Genomic DNA, 11,629 nt, shown 5'->3' on the forward strand with positions numbered 1-11,629 from the left:
TAAAATTTAGATTGAAATTCTATCTGGATAAAAACTAAATTGAAGTCAGAGAAGTTGGTTTTAGAATGAAGTCATTTGTATTTGTAATAATTAAAATTTTGCTATCATGTATTAATGAAAAGAGAGGGGAGCAGGAATCATTTTACGTTGATAATACAGCATTTATCAAAAAATTCAGTCTGCAGTGTTAGTGACTGTCAGGGTGGGGAAAAGAGCACTATCAGCTTTTGTCTGCAGAGGTAGCAAGCACCACATTACTCAATAATGCAGAGCCAAACAACTACAATGAAAGGCATTTGAGTAAAAATGGGAGATACGGCATTAGCAGGAGAAATTTAATAAAAAATAAATATTTTAGAATACTTTTGCAAATTTAGAAACAGATTTGAAGGGAGAGGTGAGTGACCAATTGGATCTCAGCTAGCGGATGATAGCACCTCAAGCATTAAAGTGAAGTGCATGATAACCCAACTTGGAGAGATTAAACACGAGGAAGACTATTTGCTCCATTAGTTGTAGGAACATTTGTGAGCATTTGGCATTCACAATGATCCCAGTAACAGAAAGCACTTGCACACATTGAACATGAAAATAGCTACTGAGCAACCAGACACAAAACAGGTCATACAGCCTTCTTCTCAGTCTTCTTCTCATGCCACTAGCTCTCAAGGAGGCAAATGAAGTAAGGGCATGAAAGCTCTGACCATTTCACAGGAAATAGTCTCCATTCAGCTGCTTCACTTGCTCCCTCCAAACTGGCAATTGCCTCTGCTCAAACTGCAGCTGCTCCACTCTGTAGGCTTGGGGTTATGACAATGAAAAGCTAGTAGGTTCAATGTGAACATCTTCCTCAATTAGCATTTCTTTATTTTTCCTACAAATTATTGGCCATGTTAATAAGTTCATCCCTCCAGTATGTCAGGCTTTTGGACTCTAGTGCCATTTTTACCTAAATCATAGGATCACATATGTAAGTTCAGCATCAGTTCAGAGCAACAAGCAATTGATGCACTCAGGTGAGAATGAATACTGCTCCTACATTGAACAAGGTATCCATCTTGTTCATCAGCTGGGTTCAGTGATGAACCTCTTGATGCCTTTTTATTTAGAGATCCCGTGGAAAAAGGCAACAGTCATAACATTGGAATGTTTTGGTCTCCAGTCCTAGGTCAGTACATAATATTTTGCACTTTTTGGGATTATTGTTTGGTATTTAAAGGTTATTTACCATTGGCAATTGGACCTGATATATTATGCATTTTATTACTATGTGCTTTGTTATTTATACAATGTATTAACTGTTAATTTTTTCATAATCAATAAAGTTGATTGAATTGTACTAAGTGCAATATGTCCACACATTTTTAAATGTATTTATTGTTTTTATTATCTTGGATGCAAGATAAATAGTTTTCTTAACCCCTTAAGGACAGAGCTTCAGAAGCTTGTCTTTCACTTAATGACAAAAGCATTTTTTGCATTTTTTTGCTGTTTGCGTTCAACTGCAATTTGCATTTTACTAATTTATTGCACCGACGCATATTATATACCGTTTTTTAAAGGACAGAAAGGGCTTTAATTTGATGTAACATATATTTACATAAATGCTTATTTATTATTAAAAAATACAGAAAAATGCAAAAAAAAATGAAAAATCTTGATTTTTGTAACAGTTTTTGCAATAATAATGTGTGCACAATTAGTGCAGGTTAAGGAAAGTAATTAAAAATAAATTCATTTAGTTGTTCTGATTTACAGAATATATAATGTGTCTGGGATTTTAAGGTTTTTTTGGTAGTTACAGGTCACAAAGCACAAGGAGTAAAATAAACTTTTAATGTGGAGCGATTTTAGAATTTGGTATGTTTGTCTTGTAAGCTTAATAGCCATGAAAGAAAACAAAATTGCCACACAAAAGTATATATTTATATAAAGTAGACACCACAGGCTATTTACCTAAGGTTGTTTTGACACTTTCTACGTAGCCATTTTACCGCCAACCTCTGCTAAATATTGGAGTAAAATTGTGTTTTTTGGGGGTTTTGGCACACAAATTTATAACAAAGAACTTCTCATGTGTATTTTGTAAAGTTGGTGTGTGCTATTCCTGTACAAAGTTTTATTATGTGTTCAGTTACTTCTGCTGAGTACAACGGTACCCCCATTGTATGTCTTTGGCACTATTTTGTGAAGCTACAGTGCCATATAGGAGACCTGTCCTTTTCAGTATTCACAGTAGAATTTTGAGAGACGGATTTAATGAGCCAATGCTTCCATTTGGGGTATTATAACAGTTTGACTGTTCAAAAAAAAACCCACAAAGGCCTACCATTTGTAAAAGTAGACACTCCAGGGTATCTCATAAGGTGCATATTGTGCCTTAACATGCCCCCATTTTTTTACCATTACATGCCAAAGTATGTGGTAAAAAATAATTTTGTGCATTTTTTACATACGGATTGCATTTTTGCTGGGCATTTTGTATATTTCATATGTGCCACTAAGTTCAAACCCCCCAAATTATGCTCAGCTAAGTCTTCTGAGTAAAAGGACACCCCCATTGTATGTCTATGGCACTATTTCGTGAAGCTACAGTGCCATACAGGAGACCTGTCCTTTTCAGTATTCACAGTAGAATTTTGAGAGATGGATTTAATGAGCCTATGCTTCCATTTTGGGGTATTATAACAGTTTGACTGTTCAAAAAAAACCCACAAAGGCCTACCATTTGTAAAAGTAGACGCTCCAGGGTATCTCATAAGGTGCATATTGTGCCTTAACATGCCCCCATTTTTTTACCATTACATGCCAAAGTATGTGGTAAAAAATAATTGTGTGCATTTTTTACATACGGATTGCATTTTTGCTGGGCATTTTGTATATTTCATATGTGCCACTAAGTTCAAACCCCCCAAATTATGCTCAGCTAAGTCTTCTGAGTAAAAGGACACCCCCATTGTATGTCTATGGCACTATTTCGTGAAGCTACAGTGCCATACAGGAGACCTGTCCTTTTCAGTATTCACAGTAGAATTTTGAGAGACGGATTTAATGAGCCTATGCTTCCATTTTGGGGTATTATAACAGTTTGACTGTACAAAAAAACCCCACAAAGGCCTACCATTTGTAAAAGTAGACACTCCAGGGTATCTCCTAAGGTGCATATTGTGCCTTAACATGCCCCCATTTTTTTACCATTACATGCCAAAGTATGTGGTAAAAAATAATTTTGTGCATTTTTTACATACGGATTGCATTTTTGCTGGGCATTTTGTATATTTCATATGTGCCACTAAGTTCAAAACCTCCAAATTATGCTCAGCTAAATCTTCTGAGTAAAAAGACATCCCCAATTAATGTCTTTGGCACTATTTTGTGGAGCTACAGTGCCATATTGGAGACCATGCCATATCAGTTTTTACAGAACTTTGGATTTTGACGCTGGGCCTATGTGCAATTTCCAAGCATCTTCACAGGTTTTAAATTCAAACTACCCCACAAAGGCCTACCATTTCTTAAAGTAGACACCCCAGGGTATTTCAAAAGGCATATTTTGAACCTTAGCGTGGGATAATTTTTCCGCTAGCTTGTACCAGGTGTAGTGGTCATAAGCGTTTTTTCTGCCTTTTTGACACACAAAGTGAGTTTGCACAGTATATTTTGCAAACCTTATGTGTGCTACGACTGTATAATACTTCATATGTTGCTCAGCTATGTCAGCTGAGTACAAAAATACCCCCGTATGTACCTTTGCCAGGTATATGTGGACATCAGAGGGGCACATTTGGGACACAGCCATTCCATTTTTTTTTCAAACTTTAAATTTTTACGCTGTGCCCATGTCCCATTTTAGAGTATTTTACCAGGCTATATAATTCAAACTACCCCACAAAGGCATACCATTTCTTAAAGAAGACATCCCAGGGTATTTCAAAAGGCATATTTTGAACCTTAGCGTGGGATCATGTTTCCGCTAGCTTGTACCAGGTGTAGTGGTAATAAGCGTTTTTTCTGCCTTTTTCACACACAAAGTGAGTTTGCACAGTATATTTTGCAAACCTTATGTGTACCACCACTCTATAATACTTTATATGTTGCTCAGCTATGTCGGCTGAGTACAAAAATACCCCCGTATGTACATTTGCCAGGTATATGTGGACATCGGAGGGGCACATTTGGGACACAGCCATTCCATTTTTTTTCAAACTTTAAATTTTTACGCTGTGCCCATGTCCCATTTTAGAGTATTTTACCAGGCTATATAATCCAAATACCCCATAGAGCCATACCATTTCTTAAAGAAGACATCCCAGGGTATTTCAAAAGGCATATTTTGAACCTTAGCGTGGGATCATTTTTCCGCTAGCTTGTACCAGGTGTAGTGGTAATGAGCGTTATTAAATGTATTTTTTAACTTTTTAAAACTTTTTTTACTTTTTAAAACTATTTTATAAACTTTTGTTATGCTTATTAATTTTTTTAAAGTTTCTTAAACTTTCGTAAAACTTTTTTTTACAGATTTAACATTTTTCTAAGCTTTTTTTTTACCGTTAACCCCTAACTAGCAGTAAGCAGCACTAACAGTAAATTCCCCATTTTCCCATAACTCCCACCCACCCCAGCTAGCAAAATATTTAATTATACAATATTTAAATTAGTTAATTAAATAAATGTAACCCCTGAGGGTTAAAAAATAAATAAAAGTTAATCGTCAGGGGTTAAAAAAAATTAGATCACAGAATAATACTGTGATCTGCATTTTGATCACTGTAGGCAGTGATCGACTGGCAGGGAAGGGGTTAATTTTTATTTGGACTGGGTAAAGGGTTTATTTTTTTTATTTTTTACTTAAACGTTATTAAAACTTTTTTTTAACTTAATTTTTTAACTTTTTAAAGCTTATATTAAAACTTTTTGTTAACGTTAACCCCTAGTTAGCCTAACACTAAATCCCCCAATTCCCCACTAACTTCCACCCTCCCCAGCTAGCTAAATTTATAATTTTAAAATATTGAAATTAATTAATAAAATAAATTTAACCCCTGAGGGTTAATTCTTTTTTTTTAAATTCTGTTAAAAAAAAAATCAGATCATATTAAAATGTAATCCCTGCCAATTGATCACTGTAGTCAGTGATCAATTGGCAGGGAAGGGGTTAATTTTTTATTAAAATGGGTAAAGGGGGGTGGGATTTTAAATTTACTTTATTTTTTTTACACTAGGGGGCAGGATCAGCACTGATCCGTCTCCCTGCACTTCACAGTGAACCCGGAAGTGCAGGGAGGCGGAAGGTAAGTATACAGAGCACATGTGCTCGCTCTGACATGCTGTCAGAGCGGGTACATGAGCTGGGGCAGCCGGATTCGGTGCTCCCGGTCTGCCTCTAATACAGAGGCAGACCGGGAGCACCATTAACCCCACGATCGCCGCGATTGCGGCGATCTGGGGTTAATTTTACTGCGTGACGTCCGTCACCCGTCCTGAAGGGGTTAAAGCACTATTGTTGTCACCACTGATTCCCAAGTTCAGGATTCCACCTGGAAGGGAACTGTCACCCCACAATCTGGCACAATAATTTCCAATCTCAGAGCCCAATATCTAAGGACACTGTACAAGATGATCTCATTGACAAATTCTTGTCAACTAAGTATTTTAATACAGTCTACACTATTGGTGTTTTACTTTTTTTTTCATCACGTTTGAGATTTGGAGTCATAAAAAGGAGGTGTAATGCTGCCCAAAATGCACACAGGCACAATCTACTGAGCCAATTTCATAGGCTCTTGTAAATGTGAGTGGTTTATGATACCATTTTATAAACAATATTTGTCTTAAGACCATCTGCACTATACTTTTTATTTCTATCTCTCTATTTATGTCATACTGAAAATATACCTACCCATCCCTTTTATAAGGGTAAGAAAACACTTTTAAAAATGTTATTGTTGGGGTTTTATACCAGTTTATATAAAGTTGTTCACTTATATAATCACTTTGTTGTATCGACCTACATGTATGGTCACTGCCATAGGCATGCGCAGCCTATTGCATTAGGGTGTGCACCCTAAAGCAGAAACACACATGCCACGTGTATATGTGTGTGTATATATGTATATGTGTATATATGTCCAAATACACTCTTGCATACATGCATACATGCATACACAGACCAGCACTCATATAAATAAACATTTAGCTACACAGGCAAAGTAGCATTTTGCCGCCACCCCCCACCCCTCCAAAAAAAAGCCACCGGGGTTTAGGCCACCTTAATCCTGGTGGAAAAGGGGCACAGGGGCTCTAGAAGGGGATCAGGGGCTGTGGTGGGGGATAGGGTATGTACAAGTCGGGACAAGATCTGTTGGGGGGCAGGGGCTGTAGAGGGGAACACACACGGGAGCTGTAGAGAATGACACACACAGGGGCTGTAGAGAGGGATACACACATGGGGCTGTAGATGGGGACACACAGGAGCTGTAGAGGGGGGCACAGGGGCTGTAGAGGGGGTACACAGGGATGTAGGGGGGCTGAGAGGGGGCACAGGGACTGAGAGGGGGCACAAGGGCTGGGGCTGTAGAAAAGGGGAATAGGGGCTATAGAAGGGGGTTGGGGCATAAAAGGGGGCCATGGGATGTAGAGTGGGAGCATGGGATGTAGAATAGGGGGTATGGGCTGTAGAGAGGGGGATATGGGCTGTGGTGGGAGGCAAAGGGGCTGTAAAGGGGGCACAGGGGCCATAGAAGGGGTTGGCAGGGGCAATAGAAGGGAAGGGAAGGGCAGGAGCTGTAAAAGGGAGGGCACAGGAGCTATAGATAGGGTATGCAGGGGCTTTAAAAGGGGCACAGGGGCTATAGAAATGGGAACAAAGGCTGTAGAAAGGACAGAAGCTATAGAAGTGGTGGGCAGGGGCTGTAGAGGGGGGCATGGGCTGACAAAAAAAAATCCCCCCACCCCTGAGTCTTACCTTAGGCCAGGGAGGGATGGACAGGAGCCTGGATCAGAAGCCTGCAGCCAGCACAGAGCAGTCAGGAAAGTCAGCTGGCCTCTCCTGATGATGTCAGTAGGATGGGGGCGTGACTTCCACTGCTCTTCTCCCAGACTCCCCAGCGGATTGCAGATTGCGGATTGTTGTGGATTGGAGTCTGTAGAAGAGCAATGGAAGTTACGTCCCCTCCTCTTGACATTATCAGCAGAGGCCGGCCGACTTCCCTGGCTGCTCTGTACTGGCTGACTGCAGGGAGACAGCAGGTAATGTGAAAAATCCAAGTCCCCAGCCACAGGCAGGGGATTCGGATTTTTGCGCCGGCATTGCAGTGCAACACGGAGTCAAAGTCTTGACACATACACCATGATTGACAAAATCTAGCATCTAATCAAAGAAGCAAAGGCGTGGAAACCAAAAGGTGCAGATCTGGTGTAAAATAATTAAAACTACTGAGGTATGCTTGCATGTTTTTTTATTTTATTTTTTATTTTTATTTTTATATTCTTTATTTTTATTGTGCACAAAGAGTCACAAACAGCCTTGATTCGCCACAACAGCAGAGTCACGGTATAGATAACTACAATATGCAATGCAGGTTGTGACATTCGTTGGTCAGGCACATTTTTTTTTTTTTTAAAGATTAACATTCGGTTGGTACGTTGCGGCATTTATGAAACGCATAAAGCTGCTGCGCTTAACTGTTAATTAGATACTAGGTTATCTGAGATCTATTTGAAGTCTAGCTGATGCTTTTCACAAATGCAAATGTGGATTCAAAAGGTTAATAAAAAAATGACGTTTGTTATGACAGTATACATTTTACTTTGAATTGCATGCTGGTTGTTTAAGTGCATGCCTAATAATTGTATTTAAATTGATGGTGGTTGGGTTAGAACAAGCTGTTCATGTTTGGTAGTCGTTAAGCATGTAACAGCTAATAAGTATAAAGCAGTAACATACATGTTATGAGAATCATTACTTAACTAGGTGGTTTCAAAGAGGGAAACCTCAGGCTGACATTAGAGTCCTTTAATACAACGCCTGTGTATGCCTATGCAGGAGTGTCACAGCGGGCAGCTACAGAGATAGGTAGGAAGTGGTGCCAGGTAGTGTGTGCTAGGTAGGGTACTTCCAAACAATGGAGGGTGTCCAGTAGTAGTCCACCCGGTTCAACGTATTCCCACGGGTAGCAGGGTGGTGTTAGCTCTCTGGGGGACATGGTATCAGGATTGGGTGCCTCTCCGGCCCCAGGTCTTAATGAGGATCTGCCTCTGCTTGCCACAGTCCCGGCGTCTATTGTAGCCTGTGTCTGGTCTCTGTTGGGGGTAGCCAGGGGGTCGGGTTGACGTGCGCTGTTTGATGTGGGCATTTCTCCACTTCAATGGTCGATGCCGGGCCTTTATGCCCCTTGTAACCCTTGACCTGGGAGTGTATGGGGTCGGCTGCACAGGACCACTCCAGAGCTTCTCACCACGAGTAGGCCCCTTCCTCTCCGGTTGCTTGCTTTTCCAGGCTCTGCTCGTGCTATCGGCTGCGCAGGGTGCCAGAAGCTGTTGGACCTTGAGCCAGAGGTGTTGAAAGTGGCGGTCGAGCCGCGATTGAAACTCTGCCACAGCATCGTTCGGTGTCTTCTGAAAGGGGCACGTTCCTTGTGGGTCCGCTACTGAAACTCCCGCCATGATGTGGCTGTATTCACCGCTGTCTGTCTCGCCAGGCAGAGTAAGTATATGCGTGCCCGGTTTGTCAGCTCCAAGGGGACTGGGATGACCCCCGCCAGTCCAGGGGGGTGGTGTGTGAGTGTAGCAGGTCACGTGTGGGGCCAGGCCGCAACGAGATGGGCAGCCTCTCATCCAGCCTGGGCCCGGTAGGCCGCAGCAGGATCCCTGGGCTCACGTTGCCGAGAATGGTCCAGAAAGGGTTGATATTGCTTGCCCGGGATCCCCTGACCATGACTATGTTGAAATTTGTGCAGATGTGTTCCAGTTTCAGGCTTAATAAGGTTAATTCCAGCATTTAGTGGAAGAGCTCAAGCAGCATGTGTGTTTTTCTTTTGTGTCTTCTTTTATGTCAGTGCCTCAAGATTTGTCATTTAATTTGTTCCATAAACCATTTTATTATTTACTTACATTATTCAAAATACATACAAATCATCTAATATTAAAAATTACAAAATGGTGAACCAATTTACAGGAAATTAATGGTTTCTCTTGATAGCCATACTTTCCCAAAATGCTGTTGTCACATATACTCTACATTAACCTGCCTCAAACACATCTCTCCTTTTAAGCCACTCATTTTGAAGCTCCTTGCCAATTTCTTCCATAGTCTTTATAAACACTACTTCTGATCCCGCAATCTGCAGCTAGCCTGTTAAGCAAATAATGTTCCATAGACATGCAAAGTGAGGAAAACATTTTCACAGTACAAATTAATTAACAGTATACAATTTTCTTTCCTTTCAAGCCAGCACTTTTTTCTTTGGTGCACACATCAAATTTGATTTCCTAAAACTATAACACTTTTCATAAAAATATATTTATTTGCAAGAAGAATAGCTCAGCTTATTTAATTCCACTACATTCCGATAGCTATCTGAATGTAACTTAAGTCAGCAGAACAATGTTTTTTTTTTGTTCTTGGTGTGTGTCACGTTTATATTAATGTACTTAAGCACTGTAATTCAAAGGTCAGCTTACCTGGCAAATAAAAGCTATTGGATCAATTACTTTAGTAAGCAGACGTTCAATCTCTCCAGTGGCAGTATAGTACTCAATATGTGTAGAGGCTTTAATAACGTTCTCATGCCAAAGATTTATAGCAACTAGTCCAGCGGGAAGGTCTAACAAAACAAAAACACAAAAAGGGTAAAACGAGTAAAAAATATTAATATAATATTGAGTAATCTAGCTATTTCTAATATTGTAAAGGTTGATAAGAGCCCAGAATGCATGTATACATGTGTTTCGACTGTGACATTTATGTTTTATGTAATGGTTTGTTGAGTGGATTTAGCATATCTTTAAGGACCACAATAGGCACCCAGACCACTTTAGCTCAATGAAGTGTTCTGGGTGCCAGGTCCATCTAGGGTTAACCCTGCAGCTGTAAACATAGCAGTTTCGGAGAAACTGCTATGTTTACATTAGGGTTAATCCAGCCACTAGTGGCTGTCTCATTGACAACCGCTAGAGGCGCTTCCGCGCTTCTCACTGTGAAAATCACAGTGAGAAGACGCTGACTCCATAGGAAAGCATTGAGAATGCTTTCCTATGGACTGACTGAATGCGCGCGCGGCTCTTGCTGCGCATTCGGCAGAAGAGGGAGAAGTGTCCCCAGTACTGAGGGAGCCCGGCGCTGGAGAAAGGTAAGCCTTTAACCCCTTCCCCCCCCCTAGAGCATGGCGGGAGGGGGGCCATGGCGTGGAGGGGACCTATTAAGTTTTGTAAACCTGTGGACACTGTTCATCATATGTTATATTTTGAAAAACGTTAAAGTATTCCAAATAGATAACGAATTGACAAGATAACTGCTAACTGCAGTAATGAATGTAATTAATGATAATATTTTAGAGGTTATATTTATTTTGGGTGCAATGTGTTAAATGTTAAAATAGGATTTGTATTTGCTTGTTCAAAAGGTTTTTTTAATTTTGAATAAAAAGTCCAGGAATCGATATATAGCCAATCGCCTTAATATGGGGTCTTGCAGGAATTTTTCTATTTGCAACATATTGCTAAAAGAGTTTTTCACATTCTTCTGGATGAATAAAGGAAGAAAAATATTTTTTGGATACATTTTATATCTTTTAGTTTAGTTTTAAATAAAGAAAGAAAAAAACTAGGTAAGAAATATAACGGCATTGCAGCTCCATTATTGCTTTTGCCAAAAGCATATTATGGATTGAAAATGGAATCATAAATCTACAATATGTTTACCTATATTGTAACACACCTTTATTCTAGCAAGAAACAATATGAGTTAGTTGTCTTTGAGAGAAAAGGAAGTTATAGGTTCATTTGAAGAAAAAAGAAATTGTACTTTGTAATAAAAATTTTTATTTTATTTTGATTGTGGGAAGAATAAACAAGGAAGATAGTGTCTATCTATAAATAACCATATGTTGATTTTATTTTCGCTTTATGACTTATCCTTTATATTTCGGCATATTATTAGATTGTATTTCCAGACAAAATATGAGAAGTGAAAGTTGTGTCTAGCCAGAGATAAAGGTAAATATATAAGAAAATGATTTGCAGTATAAACTATATTTTTTAAACACCTCAGGTAGAAAATGTCTGGGTATTACTGATAATTATAGAAAAAAACTGGATCAATCAAAAACATTTTAATATATAAATTACATATTTTGTTCTTATATCATCTGTTTAGGTGACTGTTTTTATTTAAAGGATGTCTGTTGGTTAGAATAAACCACATACAAAAAATTCACGGCTTATTGAAACTAGTTATGAGTCATATTATTATTAAATATTACTACATATTATTATTGTAATGAGCTTAAAAAGTAGGAGGATTTTAATTAGGCAGATATATATCATTAGGTCGGCAAGTAATAGAAAAACAGAAATACCACGCCCCAACCTTCATGTGCACTTTTATACGTACATCAGTTACATCAGAAAT

The 11,629-nt window shown here is 39.2% G+C and overlaps 1 protein-coding gene across 1 annotated transcript in view; it reads right to left on the bottom strand.

Annotated features, from left to right (window-relative positions):
- Positions 1-9,820, bottom strand: part of BANK1 (B cell scaffold protein with ankyrin repeats 1) — a 315,795-nt gene extending 305,975 nt beyond the window's left edge. Inside the window, exon 1 of the mRNA XM_063458569.1 lies at positions 9,682-9,820. The gene's annotated coding sequence lies outside the window, so the exon portion shown is untranslated. The remainder of the gene's footprint in view (positions 1-9,681) is intronic.
- Between the last annotated feature and the right edge of the window lie 1,809 nt (positions 9,821-11,629).

This window comes from Pelobates fuscus, chromosome 6 (assembly GCF_036172605.1).
Source record: "Pelobates fuscus isolate aPelFus1 chromosome 6, aPelFus1.pri, whole genome shotgun sequence".
NCBI lineage: Eukaryota > Metazoa > Chordata > Amphibia > Anura > Pelobatidae > Pelobates > Pelobates fuscus.